Source organism: Rhinolophus sinicus, chromosome 18, assembly GCF_057876585.1.
Source record: "Rhinolophus sinicus isolate RSI-liver-muscle chromosome 18, RSI-T2T, whole genome shotgun sequence".
NCBI classification, from domain to species: Eukaryota; Metazoa; Chordata; class Mammalia; order Chiroptera; family Rhinolophidae; genus Rhinolophus; species Rhinolophus sinicus.
The window spans coordinates 72,559,306-72,581,961 of NC_142518.1; the positions used below are offsets into that span (position 1 = coordinate 72,559,306).

General features: G+C 36.9%; 1 protein-coding gene, 1 long non-coding RNA gene and 1 pseudogene across 2 annotated transcripts in view; 2 read left to right on the forward strand and 1 right to left on the reverse strand.

Annotated features, from left to right (window-relative positions):
* Nucleotides 1–21,759, reverse strand: part of LOC148754660 (uncharacterized) — a 45,715-nt gene extending 23,956 nt beyond the window's left edge. Inside the window, exons 1-6 of the long non-coding RNA XR_016020033.1 lie at nt 21,657–21,759; nt 21,083–21,538; nt 9,947–10,097; nt 9,642–9,691; nt 9,371–9,505; nt 2,993–3,059 (exon numbers count right to left, since the gene is read on the reverse strand). This is a non-coding gene — a long non-coding RNA (uncharacterized LOC148754660). The remainder of the gene's footprint in view (nt 1–2,992; nt 3,060–9,370; nt 9,506–9,641; nt 9,692–9,946; nt 10,098–21,082; nt 21,539–21,656) is intronic.
* Nucleotides 20,005–20,609, forward strand: LOC109438101 (small ribosomal subunit protein eS8 pseudogene; annotated as a pseudogene).
* Nucleotides 21,504–22,656, forward strand: part of DNAAF6 (dynein axonemal assembly factor 6) — a 44,395-nt gene continuing 43,242 nt past the window's right edge. Inside the window, exon 1 of the mRNA XM_019717704.3 lies at nt 21,504–21,977. The gene's annotated coding sequence lies outside the window, so the exon portion shown is untranslated. The remainder of the gene's footprint in view (nt 21,978–22,656) is intronic.

Genomic DNA, 22,656 nt, shown 5'->3' on the forward strand with positions numbered 1-22,656 from the left:
AGACCCAATTTATTAGCTACCTTTGAACCATTTGACCCTTCTCTGTCTCTGTCTTTCTCTCTCTACTACACAAAGTAAACTCTGATAACCAGTTGTGCCACTATAATTTACTAACCACCAACCATGGGCTAGGCACTGCTCAAGGAAAGTACAACGCTGCTTGTTTTAATCTTTATAAAATCCCTAAAAGGTAAATATTATCCCTCATTTTTAAAATGAGTATATAGACTTAGATTAAGTAACAGGTCACACAACTATCATTAAGAGGTAATGCCTTGACTTGAACCTGTATCTATCTGACTTAGAAACCTCTCCCCAGCAGCTAATTAATACTAAAGCAATATAGAATTTAATCTCCCTCTGATGATTCTAAACACAGTTTAGAAATGAACAGGACATTTTTTTCCTCTAACACAGGAGAGAAGGAAGTAAAGATGGATGATGATATAGGGAGGTCTAGAAGGAAAGAAGCTGAAGAAGTTCATGGTTGATGACGTATATTCATGCAGAGAATGAGGAATCTAGAATGCCATATAAAAAATTTGTATAATTTTCATACCACATCTTTAAAAATAGTAACTTTGAATGGCTAACTAGCCCCCATTTGTCTCAATTATTGATGTCTCATTAAATTCCATATTTAGGCAAAGTCTATAAAAATGATTTTGCCCCAACTTTTATTTTAAATCTACAGAAAACTTGAGAGAATTGTAAAAATCACAAACTTGTACACCTTTTACCTAGATTAACCCACTGCTACCATTTTGCTACAAATTGTTCAATCTCTTTCTCTTCACAAATGGTTTTGGCTGAACCACTTGAAAGAAAACTACAGATATGACACTTCTCTAAATATTGTAGCATGCAGCTTCCAGGAATAAAAACATTTCCATACATAACCACAATAACACATGCAGGAAAATAAAAATCCTTAACATCATTTACTATAAAGTCCATATCGAGTTTCCCCAATTATTATAAATAATGTCTTCTTGGTTTGGATCCAGTATCTAATCAAAGTTAACATGGTAGACTTGATTGTTATATCCCTTTTACTCTAAGACAATCCCCTTAATTTTTTTTAAATTTTTTTGTTTCCCATGACTGCCTTTTGAAGAGTCCAAGTCAATTATATTTCAGAATGTCTCACACATAAACTGACTATTTTCTTGTGATTTGATTCAATTAGACATTTTTATTAGAATACTACATTACCTTTCAGAATGTATCACACATAGAATGTCTGATTATTTTCTTACGTTTAGATTTAGGTTAAACATTTTTGATAAGAATACTACATATGTGATATTGTATAATTCTTATCAATAGGCTCATAGTGTCAAGTTATCCCACTATTGGTGATATTAAATTTTATCACTTGATTAAAGTGGTACTTGTCAGACAGTTCTGTTATAAAGGTACTTTTTCTCCTTTAGAACTTTTAAGTAAACTATGGAGAGATACTTCTGACACCATGTAAATATCCTGTTCCCCAACGATCTTAAATTCAATGGTTTTAGTATTCATTGGTGACTCTTTCCTGAAACAATCAATATGCTAGGACTGCAAAATGGTGACTTCCTTATTAAATTATACAATTAAAATGGGTGAAATTTATGTAATGTAAATTATGTATCAATAAAACTGTCTTTTTAAATAACTCAATAACTTGTAACGTATATTTGGTCCATTTCCTGAGAACATTTTTTTTTCTGCCAAGAAATGAGTGACAGTTGAAACATTTTATAAATGAGGCAAAGAATTCAAGATCAGGATAAGCTTAACAAAAGTGTTCTGTTGAAATTTTTAATGGTGGTTCTCTAATTCTATCATTCCTTCTACAATTATTAGCTGACATGCTTCCCTAAAGCCTTTTCCTTGCACCTCACATTTCTCTCTCTTTTTTTTCTGGTATCACTGTGGACTCATGGGTTTCTCCCCCACACACAAGTATATTACAATACATACTGTCATTATTCTTTTTGATGTTCAAAACATCTTAATTTGACCAATAGAAACCCATTTGAGCACAATCTTGTGTCCTGGTGTAACCTCATTAGTCTTTGAACAATTTTTGTTTTCTGGCATTAGAAGTCCCAAACTCACCATGTACTTTCCCTGCCTAAGAACTGGGATCAAATATTTCCCCAAGAAGCCTTGTTCCTTTTAATGGGAACGGTATTTAGCAAACAAGATCTAGGTGCTAGATGTGCTCATGGGTACTGGGCTATCTGTCATTGCTTCTTGGCCCTTTCCATATATAGAACAAGGAAATAGGAATTCATACTACGACTCAAATTTACAATACAAATATAAAAGAAGGAAAGGAAAAATATATCGCTTTCATCTTTCAATGAAAATTTTGGTTCCTGTAATCACTAATATACATTTGCTTTATCCTACAACATATATAAAACGGCAGTAATATTATAGTATGTAACATAATTCTGAAACTCACAATAAACTTTTTAAGAAAGTTCAATATTTCTTTGCAGTTCTTTTTATCTTTAGGATTACATCCTAGTAAGGACGAAGCATCAGGAACACTATGTTCAAATGTTATCTGAACTACATGATGTTCTAACTTACACAAGTTTGTTTGGCTTCAGTTGATATCCAATTTTAGCATTTGTCTTTCTTCCCATTATTTGTGGCTTAATTCTAATGTTTGAGTATTTAAACATTTATATAGCCTGAACGTCAAAACTGTATTAAAAGGTATACTCAGAGAAATCCTGTTTCTATCCCTATCTCCTCTTCCCCATTCCTATACATCCTCTATTTTCATTAGTTTCTAGTTTATCCTTCTGTGTTACATTTTATAAAAAATCAACTATTATAGTTCTTTAGAACCAATGTATACATACCATGATTTAAGCAACACCCCTACAACTGAGCTCTTATTTGAATGTGATTATGGTGCACAAAACCTGGCTTGTAACACGTTTTCTACTTTCAATACAGATAGCTTGGTATACAAATAAACTCCTACCGGAATTCTTGCTAATCCACTGGAGAGAGTACAAATGAACACTCAGAATTCTGCAGATCTGCTGGAGCTAAAAACACAAACAAGATTTTTAGACTATGATTATTCTGCTATGATAAACAAAAAATAAACTAAAAACTTGAAAGTAGGAAGTGACTTTTAATTTCTTCTGGTAAGAAATGGACTGAGGCTGTGTTAAATATTAACAACTGTTTTTCGCTATTTCATATTTGTAATGTTCATTGCATCTAATTATTTTACAACTGTCAAGAATCTATTCCTACAATTCAATAAGAAACTGACTACTACAGCACAAAAATAAGAATAATAAGAGACATTTCACAAATCAAGAAATTCATATAAAAAAGTTTAAATAACACCTTTAGTCCACCAAATCAGCAATTTTTATTGAGGTACAATTGACATATAACATTAGTTTCATGTCTACACCATAATAATTTGATATTTGTATATATTGTGAAATGACCACCACAATAAGTCTAGTTAACATCCATCACCATACATAGTTCCAATTTTTTTCTTGTGATGAGGACTTTAAGATCTACAATCTTAGCAATTTTCAAATATGCAATACAGTATTATTAACTATAGTTACTATGCTGTAAATTACATCCCCATGACTTACTTGTTTTATAACTTGAAATTTGTACCTTTTTACCCCCTTCACCCACTCCCGTCCTCCACCTCTAACAACCACCAATCTGGTTTCTTAACTATGAGCTTAGTTTGTTTTTGTTTTTAAATTCCACATATAAGTGAGACCATACGGTACTTGTCTTTCTCTGTCTGACTTACTTCACCAAGCATAATGCCCTCAAAGTCCATCCATGTTGTCTTGAATGGCAAGATTTCCAAATCAGCAATTTTTAATAAATGGTAATACTCAGTTGTCAAATGTGTGGGGAAAATAGGTACATTCATATACAGCCAATAGTAATATAAGTTGACCCAATGCTTGAAAATGTAAATTTTTACAATACATGTATATCAAAAGTCTTAAAATATTCATATTTTTAACTCAGTATAATCTACTTCTAGGAACCCATCCAGAGGAAATAGTCAAATCTAAACATAACTAATCATTACAGGGCAATTTTATAATGTCAAAAAATTGGAAACAATATCTCCATCAATAAAAAATAAATGATTAAATATATTATGGTAAAGTTACCTCTACAATGCAATATACAGATGATATATTATAGAAGTGTATACTTGAAACCTATGTAATTTTATTAACCAATGTCACTCCAATAAATTTAATAAAAAAAGAAATATTATGGAGTCATTAAAACCATGTTTTCAAAACATGGTTAAAATTTTGGGAAATTACCCTGAAAGAATATTAAATGAAAACACAATACAAAATTTTATATAGGTATGTTTCCAATGCTGTTTAAAATGAAAGAAGTTTTTACCAGCATTGCAAAAAGACTTGAAAGAAATACACCAATGTATTAGCAGCGTACTGGTAATATAGGTGATTTAATTTTCTTGACAGATTTCCATATTTTATAAGCTTAATATATTGAATAAGTATATGTATTAACTTTGTAATAAAAAATTCTAAACATTTTTAAAATTTTGGATCACTCTTGACAAATATTCCATCAGAGCCCAGGATAATATTGAAAATAGGAGGAAAGGAAAATATTTCCACACTTGAACAGTATGTAATGACAACAGCAAATTTAGTGTACTCTACTATAACAAAGAGAAATATAGTTTGTAGTAGGAACAATGAATTTTTGTAAGAAAATGTGACTGAATATCATACACCATAATATGGACTCGCTTAATAAAAATTTGAGCTATTAGGTGGTCTCTCCCATCTCCCTCTAAAAAAGGTTAAAATAAAGAGGTAAATCCCATCACTGTGAATACTGTTAAACATAGTTGCTATTTTTCTACCCTGGTGGATGGCCTACAGTAATGAAGTTTTGATGATCTGGTTACAATAAATTATCTACAAGAATATATTACTCAGTAAATGTTTTCTCTGCTTACTGTCTAATGATTTATGCTATCTGAGAAAAGAGATGAATTGCTGCTGATCTTCTGTTTCTTTTGTCCTGCTATCAAGCAGCAATTATCCTTTAATTCACTCATCCTAAACATCTCAATCACCCTTGCCGGGAAAAACAAAAGACTCAAATCATTTACTCCCCACTACTAAAATAAAATAAAACAATCCAAGGCTAAGTAGAGAAAAAACAATAAGGATAGGATTATAGTCTCCTTTTACTTACTCTATTCAGAACACTTCTCTTAATTTTAATTCAACACAGAGAGACTAGATATCAGCTTTGCTTCATGTCTAAATCTCCATATACTTATCTGTACGTTAAAATTCTATTACAGCAAACCAATTTTGAATTTTGGAATCACAATGTTGATCTAATATTTCATTAAAAAGAAAATCTATATTCTGTCAACTCTTGATTATCTATGTGAACGAACACAGGGAGATGGTAGCATGGATAATCCCAGACTAATTTATATCTGTCTTTGTTCAACTGTAGATTTATCCAAAGTTGAGAATGGCATAATTTTTATAGCTGGAGTGGACTTCAAGATCATTTTGTCCACCCTTGTCATTTTGCAAAAGGAGCCAAGACCCAGAGAGATTAAGTGACTTAAATGAAATTCTTCGGCTTTCCCAACTATACCATGCTGTCTTTTTATAATTAAAAAAGCTAGGAGTGGACGGGTGGTTCAGTTGGTTAGAGTGCAAGCTCTGGGCACGGGGCTGCCGGTTCGTTTCCCACATGGGCTAATGAGCTGCACCCTCCGCAACTAGAGTGAGGTCAATGAGCTGCCGCTTAGCTCCCGGGTGGCTGGATGGCTCAGTTAGTTGGAGCACTGGCTCTCAACCACAAGGTTTCTGGTTCCACTCGACTCCCACAAGGGATGGTGGGCTCGGCCCCCTGCAACTAACAACAGCAACTGGACCTGGAGCTGAGGTGGGCCCTCCATAACTAAGATTGAAAGGACGACAACTTGACTTGGAAAAGTCCCAAAAGTACACACTGTTCCCCAATAAAGTCCTGTTCCCCTTCCCCAATATTTTTTTTAAAAAGCTAGTAATATGTATGTAGATAAATAACTGTCTGTATATAATTGGACAAAGAGCTTACTAAAGAATAATTACCATATATGTGTGTGTGTGTGTGTATATATATATACACACACACACATATATACACATATATATGTATATGTATATATATGTCATTCATCCTTACCTACCCAAATCCTGGCCTCACTCCTAATCATGATCAACTGATAGAATGTACAATAGGATCTCCCACAATGGGAAATTCCTCTTACACTACCGCCATGGGGTGGGAGTGGGGAAAAGGAGGACTCCATTTAGCTGATAGAGCAATAGGGAAAGGTAGAGAAAATAAAATTAGAGTATAGATAAAGAGAAAAAGACAATCTTTTTTACTACCAAATTAATTCAAAACATCTCAACTCTAATTGGAGCCTCAGCTGTATCTCCCCATGTTATATTATGAGCTAAGTAGGGGCAGGTGGAAACCTAATAATCATATGTAACCAAGTTTCTATGAAAAATATATTTTAACTCTCAAATAGTTGACTTAACAAACTGTTTAAGATATAACCTAATCATAAATTAAGGGTTGCCTGGATATACATAACAGACTGAAACATATATACTCATGTTTATATGAAAATGTGTAAAAAGAAGAATGAACTAATGAGTAAGTGAACAGAAAAATTAGAACAGGAACAGATTTAGTTATGTGAAGAACAGGGAAAAAACCTTGAAAATTTAGGGAGGAAAGTCATTTTTTTTTAATCCTCCTGGCAATAATCACAAAAAACTCACAACTTTTTCTGCCCCTAAATATTTCCTGCCCCACTAACTACACCCAAGAGCTTTATCTCTAGACATAGATAAGGAATACTAGAGAGGACAGGAAAAGATGACTAGCTAAAGGAACCACAGAATACTAACTTCATACTAAATCTCAGTTGTCTTAAGTAGATAAAGCAGTGAACACACCAGTTCAGTAGCATCAGCAGATCTTCCAAACATATTCAGGTGCTCAGTAACATCCCTGAGATCCTAAGCGATTTGTTTCATCTGAGCATCTATATTTTCTGCTGAGCTGTAACTGAAAAGGCAAGTAAAATAAAAGCATTAACAAGAAATGTTTTCTCGGGCCGGCCAGGTGGCTCAGGTGGTTGGAGCTCCGTGCTCCTAAAGCCAAAGGCTGTGGGTTCGATTCCCACATGGGCCAGTGGGCTCTCAACCACAAGGTTGCCGGTTCGATTCCTCAACTCCCGCAAGGGATAGTGGGCTGTGCCCCCTGCAACTAAGATTGAACACGGCACCTTGAGCTGAGCTGCTGCTGAGCTCCTGGATGGCTCAGTTAGTTGGAGTGGGGGCTCTGAACCACAAAGGTTGCGGGTTCGACTACTGCAAGGGATGGTAGGCTGCACCCCCTGCAATTAACGGCAACTGGACCTGGAGCTGAGCTGCGCGCACCTCCACAACCAAGATTGGAAGGACAACAACTTGACCTGGGAAAAGTCCTGGAAGTACAAACTGTTACCCAATAAAGTCCTGTTCACCTTCATGAATAAAATCTTAAAAAAAAAAAAAAAAAAAGAAATGTTTTCTCCACTGATGTTTCGTTACTGAATACAAAGATGATACTGCCAACTGGATTTGCTCCAATTCCCCTACTTTCTCAGTGGGTCTCAGCTATAACTAATGGCACATCTTTATGGGTGCAGCATTCATGATCTTATTATTACCATATTTTAAAAAGACTCCACAGGTGAAGTCTTTTATCCACCTTGCCATTTTTATAATCACCTATTTACCCTCTGGACAATGTTCGGAGGCAAAGGAGCTCTAAAATAAAGGAACTCTTTTTGGTGTCAAAATAAACCCATAGGACATTTAGATGTATTAGAGCTATTTGGTGTTTGGCAGTATTCAGTAAGTGCAGAAATGACTTCAATGACTTTGAATACATAAATTTTCAAAATAAAACCTCATATAAATATATACTCCATCATCCAACAAAAGATGTTTAGAGACATGAAATTCACAATAATCAACTAAGTTTACAACAAATTCATTAGTTGGCTAAATTCTCAAGATTTCTACCCAAACTATTTACACATACACACACACACACACACACACACACACACATACACACGGCCTAGTCAATATATATATTTATGAAATTTAAGGGACCAGAGGGTTTTGCAACCTTAATGTCTATAAAGATTAAAGGACTCAATTAGATTGATAACTATCTAGCGTCCTTCTGTTGAAAAGTACTTATAGGTAATTGGTTGGCTAGATTGTTAAAAATTCTAGTACAGATTCTATTACATTATAAATCTGACTACATGAAAGCAATTGGAAGAAAGCTAATGTTTCAATTATTTCTTCAAACTATAGTTAGGATCTCATGGCCAAAAATACAACTCTATGCGTTTTTTCTTTTTTCTTTTTTAAATAACAGAATGCGTAGAATGCAATGCAAATAAAAGATTCACAAAGGCTGAAATACAAAAGCAGAAACAGAACAAGAATCCATACAGATTAGGTATACTTACTACATTTAATGCACCTACCAAAAACTTAACTTGCAAACCTCTTAATAATAAGCTCAGTCTTAAATCGCTAATAAACCATTGATAAAATGAGTTCAATTTAATTTCAATCTAGTTTATGCAGCACATTCATACAAATTCTCCCAAAACACTTTATACTTTGTCCTGATAACCATATGTCAGTTCCAGAGAGAGAAAGTTACTGTGGGAACACTGGCAATGTATCAACTGAAGGCAGACTGAATTGCACACAAATAAGCTATATCCAGCCCAAGACATTGACAAAATCATTCAATTTTTGAAAGTGATGCAGTGTGCCCCCAGATTAACAAATTGCCTTTAAAATAGCAAATAATTTATCACTGAAGCAATTGCATATACATTAGGTTTAAAAGAGTCAATACAAATAGCAGACCATTAATATCCCACAATACTATGACAACACACACATAAAATTTGTATTTCTAATTTGAAAACAAACCTGACAAATATAAAAACTTTACAGTGGTCATATATAAGCTTCAGAGTAATAACATTCTATAAAATGCTGTAAAACAAAATTGCCAGAATGATTACTTTATTTTCAAGCATCCTGAAAAGATAAACAGAAAATAGTAAAATAAGCTGATAAATGGCAACTACAAGAACTTGTCCTTTTCTACCAATTTTTATTCCCTGCCTTTCAATTCCACCCCCCCCCTTTTTAAGGAGCTAAGTCCTGCCCCATTCCTCGATCTTTATTCAGTTACTTACGTCCTCTCAAACTTGTCATCTGCATGCTGAGGATAAACAGACCTACTGTGGCCCTTCACATCCACCTCTAAAGGGATCAAGAGATCTTCTACTTCCTTCTGCTGTGAGAGGACAAAATCCAATTCTTGTTCCAGCCTGGTAAAAAAAAACAGAAGGGCTAGTGAAAGGAATTTGGTGTGACAAAATCAGTGTCAACAAACTACATTCAGAGAAAAATAAACTCAAAGAAACGGATCTTTAATCATTCAACCTAGGGAATCTAAGGTTCTACCTTTTCTGATACAGTTTCGCTTTTTCCACTTTTCCATGTAAAATAGTAATCTATAAAGAAAATAAAAATACAACAATGTAAGAATCTGAATTTATATTGTAATTTCAAATCAATATTAATTTCCCCTATACACTTTAAATATGAAAGAGTTCCTAATTCAGGGCACTTATTACCTAAGGAAAATATTTTTAAGTTAATTTCCAATATTAGAATAGAAAATTAATCACAAAATCCTGGTCTATTCTCTTGTGTTCATCTGAAAATACCTGTACAATGCATGTAAATTAATGAGAATATCTTCTTACCTTCTCACCATTCTCAATCAATGAGCTGGCCCAAGTATTGACCTAGATGGCCTGCTGAAAAAAGTGCTTCTCTTGATCCTGTAACTGAAGGCTCCATATGTCTACCAGACTCTCTAGCTGACCATATGTCATCCCAGTAGATGTGATCTCACTGAAAAAAAAAAAAAAAAAAAAAAAAAAGGACACAGTATGATTATATGAGCATACCAGGTCTGACAATTAAGTTCGCGAACTTATTGCAACAATGTTGCTAACCTTTTTTGATATCAGAGGGATTATTCATTATGAATTTGTACCAACCAGACAAGCAGTTAACCAAGTTTATTATTTGGAAGTGCTGAAAAGGCTATGTGAAAAAGTTAGACGACCTGAACTTTTTGCCAACAATTCATGGCTCTTGCACCACGACAATGCACCACCTCACACATGGCACTGTCTGTGAGAGAGTTTTTAGCCAGTAAACAAAGAACTATATTAGAACACCCTCCCTACTCACCTGATCTGGCCCCCAGTGACTTCTTTCTTTACCTGAAGATAAAGGAAATACTGAAAGGAAAGCATTTTGATGATATTGAGGACATCAAGAGTACTACAATGACAGCTCTGATGGCCATTCCAGAAAAAGAGTTTCAAAATTGCTTTGAAGGCTGAACTAGGGGCTGGTGTCGGTGCATAGCTTCCCAGGGGGAGTACTTTGAAGGTGACCATAGTGATATTCAGCAATGAGGTATGTAGTACTTTTTCTAGGATGAGTTCGCAAATTTAATTCTCTGACCTTGTACTTTTAAAAGTATGATGAGATTTTTTTAATGAATGATATAGGTGGACTTAGAGAAGAAAATAGCACATGAGGAGTTTCTCAGACGTGCTCCCCAACAAAACCACCACAACTGTTAAAGATTATTTTTTTAATGTAAGATTATTTTTAAAATGACCATTCAAAGTCTCTGGTAATTATCCTAAGAAAATATAGCAAATAAAGATGTATTACAAAATCTACTAAATGTCAATAAGAACAGCTAAAGTCTGTGCCACAACCTGCTCCTTTCCTTCCCCCTCAGCTCAGCATGATGGTCGCTTCATTCTGTGTGGGTATGGCCAAACAGATAGGACTCTCTTCCCACAGCTCTCAGTCAACGTGATCCATTCCAGATCTAAGCAGTATCCTCAAAACAAGTAGGCAGCTGATCTTCCATCCCCCACTAGGCAGAACCAAGCAAAATTCCCATTCCCGTGTCAGGTGGTATAAAAAAGACTGAGCAAGTAGCTGATCTTTGATCCCCCGACTGGTGGAACCAGGCAATGTTCTGATTTCTCTGCCGGGGCAAGTGTCAGCAGGGTTGGGGGGAGAGGTAATCATCAACTCCCTGCCCAGCAGAGGCAGACAATGTTCAATTCCCCTACCAAGGTACTGTCATTGACTTCCAGTGACAAACTGAACTGAACTCCCCACCCAGCAACAACAAGGTTTAATAAGAGAATAAGACAGGGATAGTTACCATGAGGCTTCACTCTTTGTGTTCAGTGTCAGTGGGAACCAATGGGGAGTTAACCTCAACACCCACCTGGCATTATGGAGACTGAACATGGTAATACAATTAGGGGCTAGTAAGGACTTCAATTCCCACCACCCCTAGTGTCAGCAAGACTCAGTGGAAAGCTTAACCTCCATACCCACTGGAAACAAGATGGAATGAGGACAAAGCAGGGCTAATCAGCAGTCTGTCCCCTTTCTTCTCAGAGCCTGTGTGAGCGAGGCCTAGTAGGGAGCTAAGCTTCCATACCAATGCTTCCATACCAACCCAGCATCACTGAACATAGTGATATGAAGTACAGTAGTTGACATCCTGTTTTCTCCCTCCTCCTGTGTCAGTGTGTCCCAATAGGAAGCTGAAATTCTGCCTCTACCCTGCAAGGACTAAGCAGTATGAGTTGGTTCTCCACTTCCTCTTGTTCTGGGTACCTGGCACCCAACTGGAAGCTGAGTTTACATCCCCACTTAGACGCAATAAAGTGATGTGACACAATGCCCCACTTACATAGGGAAGGAGTAAACAGGACTGAGGGGGGACCTGAACTTCCACACCACTGGTCTGCATTGAGGCAGTGCCACTTTTGCTGGGGTGGTATATGCAGGGTTCAGTGTGAAGCTGAACATACAAATGCACCCAACCTTTGCACTGTACTTCAACAGAAGGATTGCCTGATGAAAAAAGATTTAAATAGGACCTAGACTCTCCTAACATAACAGACAAAATGTCCAGGATGTAATTAAAAATTACTTGTCAGATCAAGAACCAAGAAAATCACAATTCAAAAGGAAAAACAAAACAAAACACAATGTACAGATGCAATCATCGAAAGGTATCAGATGTGGGAATTATCCAAAAGTAATTTTAAAGAAACCATCAAAGAAATGCTCCAACAAGCAATTATAAATCCTCTAGAAACAAAAGAAAAGTAGAAAATCTCAGCAAAGAAATAGAAGTTATGAAAAACAATCAAATGGAAATTATAGAACTGAAAAATCACTGGAAAAGCTCATATGAAGGGTTTGATACTAGAGTGGAGATGACAGTGAACTTGAGGGTAGATCAATTGAATTTAAAGAACAGCAAAGAGAAAATAGACACAAAAAAATTCTCAAAGACCTGGAGGACAGTACTAAAAGAGATAACATTGATACCACTGAGGGATGATACATTAGAGAGGAAAAGAGAGAATGGAATTGAAATAGTATTCTGAAAAATAAAGGTTGACTACTTCCCAAATTTGGCAAAAGATATAAACTTATAGATTCAAGAAGCTGAGAAGACCCCACACAGAATAATTCAAAGAAATCCACACTAAGATACACAGTACTTATATTTCTGAAAACTAAAGCTAAAGAAAGAAAACAGTCTTGAAGGCAGCCAGAAAGAAACAACACATTACTTGAAAGGGAAAACCAATTCAAATGGCAGCAGATTTCTCATCTTAAACCCAGGAAGCTAAAAGGAAGTATCAAAACATTTGTCTTTTAAGTACTGAAAGAAACAAAAAAACAAAACAAACACACACAAAAAAAGTTGACCACAATTTCCATATCCAGTGAAAATGTCTGGCAGAAATGAAGGGAAAACATTTTCATGCAAAGTAAACTTAAGCAAATTTGTTGCTGGCAAACCTGCCTTTGAAGATTGGCTAAAAAGAAAGGAAAGGAAAACAGAAGGCTTGAACTTCATAAAAGGAAAGAACAACATCAACATGGATAAAAAAGGTAAATGTAACTATTCTACTTCTCATGAGTTTCTTAAATCATATTTGATGGTTGAAGCAAAAAGTATAACACCATGTAATGTGGTGTTCAAAGTACATGGAGGAAATACTTGAGACAATTATACTTAAAAGTTTAAATTAAAGGGAACTAAATTGAAATTAGATTTTATATTTCACCGAAAATGGTAGAATGGCAATATGACTAGACTGCTACAAGTTACGTATGTATATTGTAATAACTAGAGCAACAAGTAAGAAAACTATACAAAGCAATATACTCAGAAAAACTATATATATATATATATATATATATATATATATATATATATATATATATATAATACACTCAGAAAAACTGAAAATTACACAACATGGAACCAAACAAATGTTTGAATAACTGAAAGGAAGGTAAAAAAAAAAAAAAAAGAAAAAAAAGAAAGAAACAGAAAAACAGAAGTACCAAAACCCCCCACAAATAACAAAATAGCAGACATAAGCCCTGACCTATCAATAATTAGCTTAAATATAACTGTGCCTAAAATTACCCTGAAATGGATTAGAGACTTAAATGTAAGACCTAAAACCATGAGACTCAAGTAAGAAAATGTAGAAATAAAGCTCCTTCACATGGATCTTGGTAATGATTTTCTGGATATGACAAACAAAGAATAAGCAACAACAACAACAACAAAAAATCCAGAACTGAAATACATAACGTAATAAAAGAAGAAACAGAGAGAAAAATCACACAATACCACCACACCAAAATAATAGACAATAACAAAAAGGCAAAGAAACAATGGAGACACAATCTTACCAGAAAACCAAAGATAAAATGATAGTAAATCCTCACATATCAATAATCATCCTAAATATAAAGGACTAAACTCACCACTAAAAAGGCACAGAGCAGCACATTGGATCAAAAAACTAAACCCAACCATATGGTGCCTCCAAGAGACACATCTCAGCTACAAGGACAAATATAGACTCTAACTGAAAGGGTGGTAAATGACACTTCAAGCAAATGGTATCCAGAGAAAATTAGATGTAGCCATACTGATATCAGATGAAACAGACTTCAGGATAAAAAAGGTAAAAAGAGAAAGTGATGGACATTTCATAATGGTAAAGGGGACTATACAACAAGAAGACATAACAGTCATTAATATTTATGCCCCCAACCAGGGCGCAAAGAAATATAAGAAGCAACTACTAACAGAACTAAAGGGACAAATTGACCAAACACAATTTTACTAGGGGACTTAAATACATCATTGACAGCTACGGATAGATCATCCAAACAGAAAATAAATAACGAAATAGAAGCCCTAAATGACACATTAGATGAAATGGACATAATTGACATACATAGAGCACTTCATCCTAAAACATCAGACTACACATTTTTTTCTATTGTACATGGAACAGTCTCAACAACAGACCATATATTGGGACATAAAACTAACCTCAGCAAATTTAAGAAGACTGAAATCATAGCAAGCATATTCTCTGATCGCAGGGCTTTGATATTGGATATCAACTGCAAAAAGAAAGCAGGAAAAAACACAAATACATGGAGATTAAACAACACACTTTTAAAGAATGACTGGGTCAAAGAAGAAATTAGAGGAGAGCTCAAAAAATACATAGAAACAAATGACAATGAAAATACATCCTACCAAAATTTGTGGGATGCAGTGAAAGCAGTTTTAAGAGGGAAATTTATATCATTATGGGCCTATCTCAAGAAACAAGAAAAATCCCAAATAAATAACCTCATGTTACACATTAAAGAACTAGAAACAGAAGAGCAAGTGAAACCCAAGGTCAGCAGAAGAAAGGAAATAACAAAAATCAGAGCAGAACTAAATAAAATAGAGAACAAAAAGACAATAGAAAAAAAAATTAATGTGATGAAGATCTGGTGTTAATCTTTTCAAAGAACCAGATCTTCATCATATTAATTTTTTTTCTATTGTCTTTTTGTTCTCTATTTCATTTAGTTCTGCTCTGATTTTTGTTATTTCCTTTCTTCTGCTGACCTTGGGTTTCACTTGATGGAAAGAGAACTGACTCTGGGTGGTGAACACACAATGGGATTTATAGATGATGTAATACAGAATTGTACACCTGAAATCTATGTAATTTTACTAACAATTGACACCCCAATAAATTTAATAAAATAAAACTAAAAAAAAAAAACATTAACAAAGTTGACAAACCCTTGGCTAGACTCACTAAGATAAAAAGAGAGAAGACACTAATTAGCAAAATTAGAAACGAAAAAGGGGAAGTTATCACAGACACCACAGAAATACAAAGGATCATCCAAGAATACTATGAAGGACTATATGCCACCAAATTCAATAACCTAGAAGAAATGAAAAAAAAAAAAAAAAAAAAAAAAAAAGAAATGGACAAGTTCTTAGAAACATATAGCCTTCCAAGGCTGAACCATGAAGAACTGGAAAATCTAAACAGACCGATCACCAGTAACAAAATTGAATCAGTCATCCAAAACCTTCCCAAAAGCAAAAGTCCGGGACCAGATGGCTTCACTAGTGAATTCTACCAAACCTACAAAGAGGATCTAATACCAATCCTGCTCAAACTCTTCCAAAAATTGAAGAAGAGACAGTACTCCCTAACTCATTTTATGAGGCCAACATTACCCTGATACCAAAATCTGGTAAGGACAACCCCAAAAAAGAAAACTACAGACAAATATCTCTGATGAATACAGACACAAAAATTCTAAACAAAATACTAGCAAATGGAATACAAGAATGCATTAAAAAGATTATTCATCACGACCAAATGGGGTTCATCCCCAGGGCACAAGGATGGTTCAACAGCTGCAAATCCATCAATGTGATACATCACATAAACAAAATAAAGGACAAAAACCATATGATTATATCAATTGATGCAGAAAAAGCATTTGACAAGATACAACATCCATTTGTGATGAAAACACTTAATAAAATAGGTATAGAAGGAAAATACCTTAACATAATAAAAGCCATATATGACAAGCCCTCAGATAATCTCATAATTAATGGTGAAAAACTGAAGCCCTTTGCTCTACGTTCAGGAACACAACAGGGCTGTCCCCTATCACTGCTGCTTTTCAACATAGTGTTGGAAGTCTTTGCCAGAGCAATCAGGCCAGAGAAAGAAACAAAAGGCATTCAAATTGGGAATGAAGAAGTTAAATTATCACTCTTTGCAGACGACATGATACTATATATAGAAAACCCTAAGGACTCCACCAAAAAGCTATTAGAAACAATCAACGAATGCAGTAAAGTTGCTGGCTACAAAATCAACGTACAAAAGTCCATTGCATTCCTATATACTAACAGTGAATCTCAGAAAAAGAAATACAAAAAACAATTCCTTTTGCAATTGCAGTGAAGAATAAAATACCTAGGAATAAACTTAACCAAGGATGTGAAGGACCTATATGCTTAAAACGATAAGACGTTTTTGAAAGAAATTGAAGAAGACACAAAGAAATGGAAAGACAGTCCGTGCTCATGGATTGGAAGAATCAACGTAGTTAAAATGGCCATATTACGCAAAGCAATATACAGATTTAATGCAATCCCCATCAAAATCCTAATGGCATTTTTAAAGAAATAGAACAAAAAATCATCAGATTTGTTTGGAACCACAAAAGACCCCGAATAGCCAAAGCAATCTTAAGAAAAAAGAACAATACTGGAGGTATCACACTCCCTAACTTTAGCTTGTACTACAGGGCTGCAATAATCAAAACAGCATGGTATTGGCAGAAAAACAGACACGCAGACCAATGGAATAGAATTGAGAACACAGAAATAAAACCACATAAATATGGACAGATAATTTTTGACAAAGAAGCTACAAACATACAATGGAGGAAAGACAGCCTCTTCAATAAATGGTGCTGGGAGAACTGGATAACCACGTGCAAAAGAATGAAACTGGACTGCTACCTGTCACCATGTACCAAAATTAATTCAAAATGGATCAAAGACTTAAGCATAAGACCTGACACAATAAACTGTATAGAAAAAAAACAGAGGTTCTAAACTTATGGACCTTGGGTTCAAGAGCATTTTATGAAGTTGACTCCAAAGGGAAGGGAAGTAAAAGCTAAAATTAATGAATGGGTCTATATGAAACTTAAAAGATTCTGCACAGCACAAGAAACCATCGACAAAATAAAGAGGCAACCAACTGAATGGGAGAAGATTTTTGCAAACAGTGCCTCCGATAAGGGGCTAATATCCAAAATATACAAGGAACTCATGAAACTCAACAACAAAAAACAACCCAATTGATAAATGGGCAGAGGACCTGAAGAGACATTTCTCCAAAGAGGACATACAAATGGCAAATAGACATATGAAAAAATGCTCAACATCAGTAATCATCAGAGAAATGCAAATGAAAACCACAATGAGATATCACCTCACCCCAGTCAGAATGGCTATCATGAACAAGACAAATAGTAACAAGTATTGGAGAGGCTGTGGAGAAAAAGGAACCCTCATGCACTGTTGGTGGGAATGCAGATTGGTGCAACCGTTACGGGAGGCAGTGTGGATATTCCTCCAAAAATTATAAATAGAATTACCATATGACCCAGCAATCCCTCTCCTGAGTATCTACCCAAAAAATCTTAAAACATTTATGCATGAAGACACGTGTGCTCCAATGTGCATTGCAGCTTTGTTTACGGTGGCCAAGACATGGAAACAACCAAAATGTCCTTCGATAGATGAATGGATAAAGAAGTTATGGTATATGTACACAATGGAATACTATTCGGCGGTAAGAAAAGATGATATAGGAACATTTGTGACAACATGGATGGATCTTGAGAGTATAATGCTAAACGAAATAAGTCAAACAGAAAAAGCAGAGAACCATATGATTTCACTGATATGTGGTATATAAACCAAAAACAACAAAAGAACAAGACAAACAAATGAAAAACAAAAACTCATAGACTTAGACAATAGTTTAGTGGTTACCAGAGGGTAAGGGGGTGGGGGTGGGAGATGAGGGTAAGGGGGATCAAATATATGGTGATGGAAGGAGAACTGACTCTGGGTGGTGAACACACAATAGGATTTATAGATGATGTAATACAGAATTGTACACCTGAAATCTACGTAATTTCACTAACAATTGTCACCACAATAAATTAAAAAAACAAACAAAACAAGAATATCATGGTTAATCTCTGCTGCTCTAGCACACAGAAACCTAGATGGGCATATCTGTACATCTAAGGGGGGCAAAATCTCGTAGCTCAAGTGCACATTCCTGACCTGTTAGGATTCCTCTTGAGTGTCATGGAAGGCAAAAGTTACACAAGTGATTTTAAATAGCCAATGTTTTACAGTGTTGTGATTGCACGGAATAACTGGAACAAATCTGCTGTTGGTGTAATTAGGCTGAGTAAATTATGGCTATCTCACTCTATGAAATATTAGGCTGCTATTAGTGAGAAATATGAAGACTATCAACAACATAGAAAAATTCCCAAAACAGTGTTAAATAAAAGGAACAAAAATTGTATAAACAAAAATTAAGATAATATAAAAATATGGGAACATACAATCAGAGGGGAATAGAAATATCAGTTATAATCTGATAGCAGAATTAAAGAAAAATTTTCGTCTTTAATGCTGTTTTAATAAATTAACTAGCGTTTTAAAACAATTTATACATTATAAAGTAATTAGCCAAACTATCCGTTTTTCATAGCTATAACCCACAGAAACTTTTAGGTATAGTTTTTCTTTTAGATCTCTCAAGTTTCATTGCTGTAAAGCCTAGCTAGCAGTCAAACGCCACAAAATCTCTTGCCTCTACTTCTGGGATAGGCAAGGCTCTTTCTGCTTCAACTTCTGCCCTAGATCCAACCTGCTATTAATGCAGAATGTACAAGAATGTTAGACTTAGTCAAGTGAGTTCTATCTCTGACATCCCACTCACTGACAACATGACCTTGGGCAAGTCACTGAACCTCTCTAATCTTTGTGATCCTCAAGCCCTAAGCTTCTGAACTAAGTTAAGTGCTTGAAGATTTACCTCAGATCCAGAACCCACCCCCTATTTCCTACCTCCTCAACCCTAGGGAATAGAGTGTTTAGCATTGGATTCCACCTTGCCAGGGGCAGGCCAAACCTTGAGGAGGCAATTATATGTGTAAAGATAAAAAGCATTTGTTTCCCAAGAAGAAAACTATTATTTATTGAATACTTGTGCACTGGCACTGAACCAAGCGCTTTACATATGCTATGTGAACCACCTTCAGGGTCCCACCACAGACCCACAGAACCAGTTCCTGGAGTGAGCCAAGGAAATGTGCATTTGTAACAAATGTCCTAAGTAATTCCTATACACACACAAGTTTGAAAACCAAAGGTCTAAGGCCAGAGTTTTTCAAACTGTGACTGTGATACTTTCATAAATATATATAAAAGTATCAGAGTACATTGCATGTGGTAAGTACTTATTCTGCAAAACAGTTATCAGTTATATACCTGTATGTATGTACTGGGTCACAACATAAAATGTATTTCTTGCAGTGAATCACACCCGATAGGTCTGAAAAGCAGGAGCTAGGAATTATGCACCGAGAATAGTGCAAAATGAGGCAGACTAGAAACCCAAAAAAAGGCAAGCAAGAAGGAGACGGCATAACATACATTACTTAAGCACCACAAGTACCTAGAAAATAAAATTTAAAAAACTTAAACTCTGATGATCTAGCTCTTTCCAAATGGCGCTGAGCCATGGGCATCCCTCCAAACAACTGGCACAAGCGCCACAGTACAGGGGGCAAGAGAAAGCCTTAACCGCAAGAAGCGAAAACATGAGCTGGGACGCCTTGCTGCCAATGCTAAGATTGGCCCCCACCACACACACCCAGTCTGTGTGGGCAGAGGTAACAAGAAGTACCGGTGCCTCCAGGCTGGGGAACTTCTCCCAGGGCTCCGAGTGTTGTACCAGCAAAACAAGGACTATTGATATGGTCTAAATGCATCCAACAACGAACTGGTCAGCACCAAGACCCTAGTAAAGAACTGCACTGTGTTCACTGACAGCACACCGTTGGACAGTGGTACAAGTCCCACTATGCACTGCCCCTGGGCTGCAAGAAGGGTGACTCCTGAGGAGGAAGAGATATTAAACAAAAAAACATCAAAGAAAATTGAGAAGAAATATGATGGAAGGAAAAAGAACACCCAAATCAGCAGTCTTCTGGAGGAGCAATTCCAACAGGGCAAACTTCTTACATGCATCACTTGAAGACCAGTGTGTCAGAGCAGATGGCTGTGTGCTAGAGGACGAGCTGGAGTTCTAGCTGAGGAAAATCAAGACCCAGAAAGGCAAATAAATCCTCCTCCCTCATATCTTATTAGCCCCTGTGGTAAAAGGTCTTTAATGTTCTGTGGGCAGGGGGAGGCGGGGAGGATCGGGGAGGACTTCTGATGATCTAATGTAATTAAGGGGTATAGGTAATTTGGCCAAAAAGCCAAATAACTTACCTTTAGCCAATAACTTAAATATTCTACCTTCCTTTTTTGTTTACCATAGTAATATCAAGTAGAATAGACAAATTACTCAAGCTTCACTATCCTCTTCGCCAGGTGGGATGAAAGTTACAAAAACATGATAGCAGAAAGAAGGAAAGCAGTTTAGTTAATTCATAATCGAATTCCACACCCTGGACAACCAAAAGTAACCATCCGCTATCGAACACAGTTAATCAGTTCCAAATACTCCAAATATTTTTGAGTCATCTCTTTTTCCCCCCTTTGTTTAAAACCAAACCACGGAATCCATGGGAAAGCAGGGTCACAACTGTACCTGTAAGTGAAGACAGACTGCCAAGCAGTGGCAAGCCAGCGGCGCAGCGGTGTTTCTCCACTCTAAGACGGGAAAAGCGGAGTACGAGTTCCACGATGTCACCCGGAGTGACAGCGACGCATAGCTCCAGCCGGCTGCTAACAGGACCCGCGTAGTGGACTAAGGGGTGCTCCCCCTGAGGCTCGGGACCCAGATGACTTGCACTCAGCAGCGGGGTGCGGGGGGCGGGGGAAGCGCGATCGCACCCTACACACACAAACGCTGAAGCCGGACAGCACAACACGTGTTTCTGTCACAGGGGGCGGGGAGTGGGTGTGAGCGGCGTGTGTAGAGCGGCAGCAAAACCTCTCAAACCCGGGGCTACCGAGCCTACCCATCGGTCCCTGCCGCTCCGGAGTCATCCGACTGGGAATTCACGTGTGGCAAAGGCGTATGAAGAGCGAGCCTTCTGAAGACCTGGACAAACGAAAACCCCGCAAACTTACTTTGGTGGCTGCCGCCGTTGCCAATCGCTACCGGCCCCCCCCCCCCCCAAGTAAATGGGTAGCGGCCAGAGAGGCAGGCCGGGACCTACTGGCGCCGGAAAGAAGCTGCCTTCACAGTGGACATGTTCCCGCTGGAGGGACGCTAACCGAGACCAAGGCTTAATTGGGTTCGACTAGCAAACTGGAAAGGGCAGCCATTGACCCTGACTGACAAGCGCTCGGATTGGTTGATTCTGACGTTGTTTCAAAAGAGACTCTTCCATGATTGGCCAGGAAAGTCAAGCGGGAACCCGGAGGTCGTGGGTGTGTGTGGGGGGGGAAATCAACGCGGTTACCCAGGCAACAGAGAGACGCAGAGCTCACCGCGGTGTGCTTTCCGAGCCTAGTCAGCGACCCGAAAACTGACCCAGGTGAGGAACTCAAACGTTAGGAGTGGGAAAGAAGGGGTCCTCAGATTCCGTGGCTATCAGAGAAAGTAGGGAGAACTCTAGATAATTACAACTCTGATAAATACCAAAAAAAGCCACAAGTTGCGGGTAGAACGGACCCTAAATTCCCCTATCCTAGACACTTTAACAAAACTCAGTCTATCAGGATGTGAGTGAGCGATGCGGCAGTTTTACCATATAGGGGATGGATGCTGATCGAATGTCAGAAGGCCAAAATGAACAAGTGAACGCTTTCCAATACCTTTCACTCCACTCTCTCACACGCACTTATGGTTGTAACACTAATTTGGGAGTGAAAACTACATTTCCTTATAGGTAGATCTGGGTGCTCCATGTCAGAGCAGCCTCTGTACCTTCTCTTTTACATGTGTAGGCATGATTTATTCTGGACCAGCATGCCTTGGATGGGACATATTTTTTAGGGGTATAACGCTATTCAGAGTGAAAAAATTGGCCTGCGTCACTCGCTACGTAGACAATGTTATGTGTGCGAGAATGTGAATGCTGTTGCTGGAGGGTTACAACGGACATTGATCAGATCCCCTGACAAGTGAGAAGCAGTCAGGCCACACTTAGTGGACTGGAGTGTGCAGTACAAAGACTACATGTACCTACCAAACCTGCTACTCGCCAAGGGCTG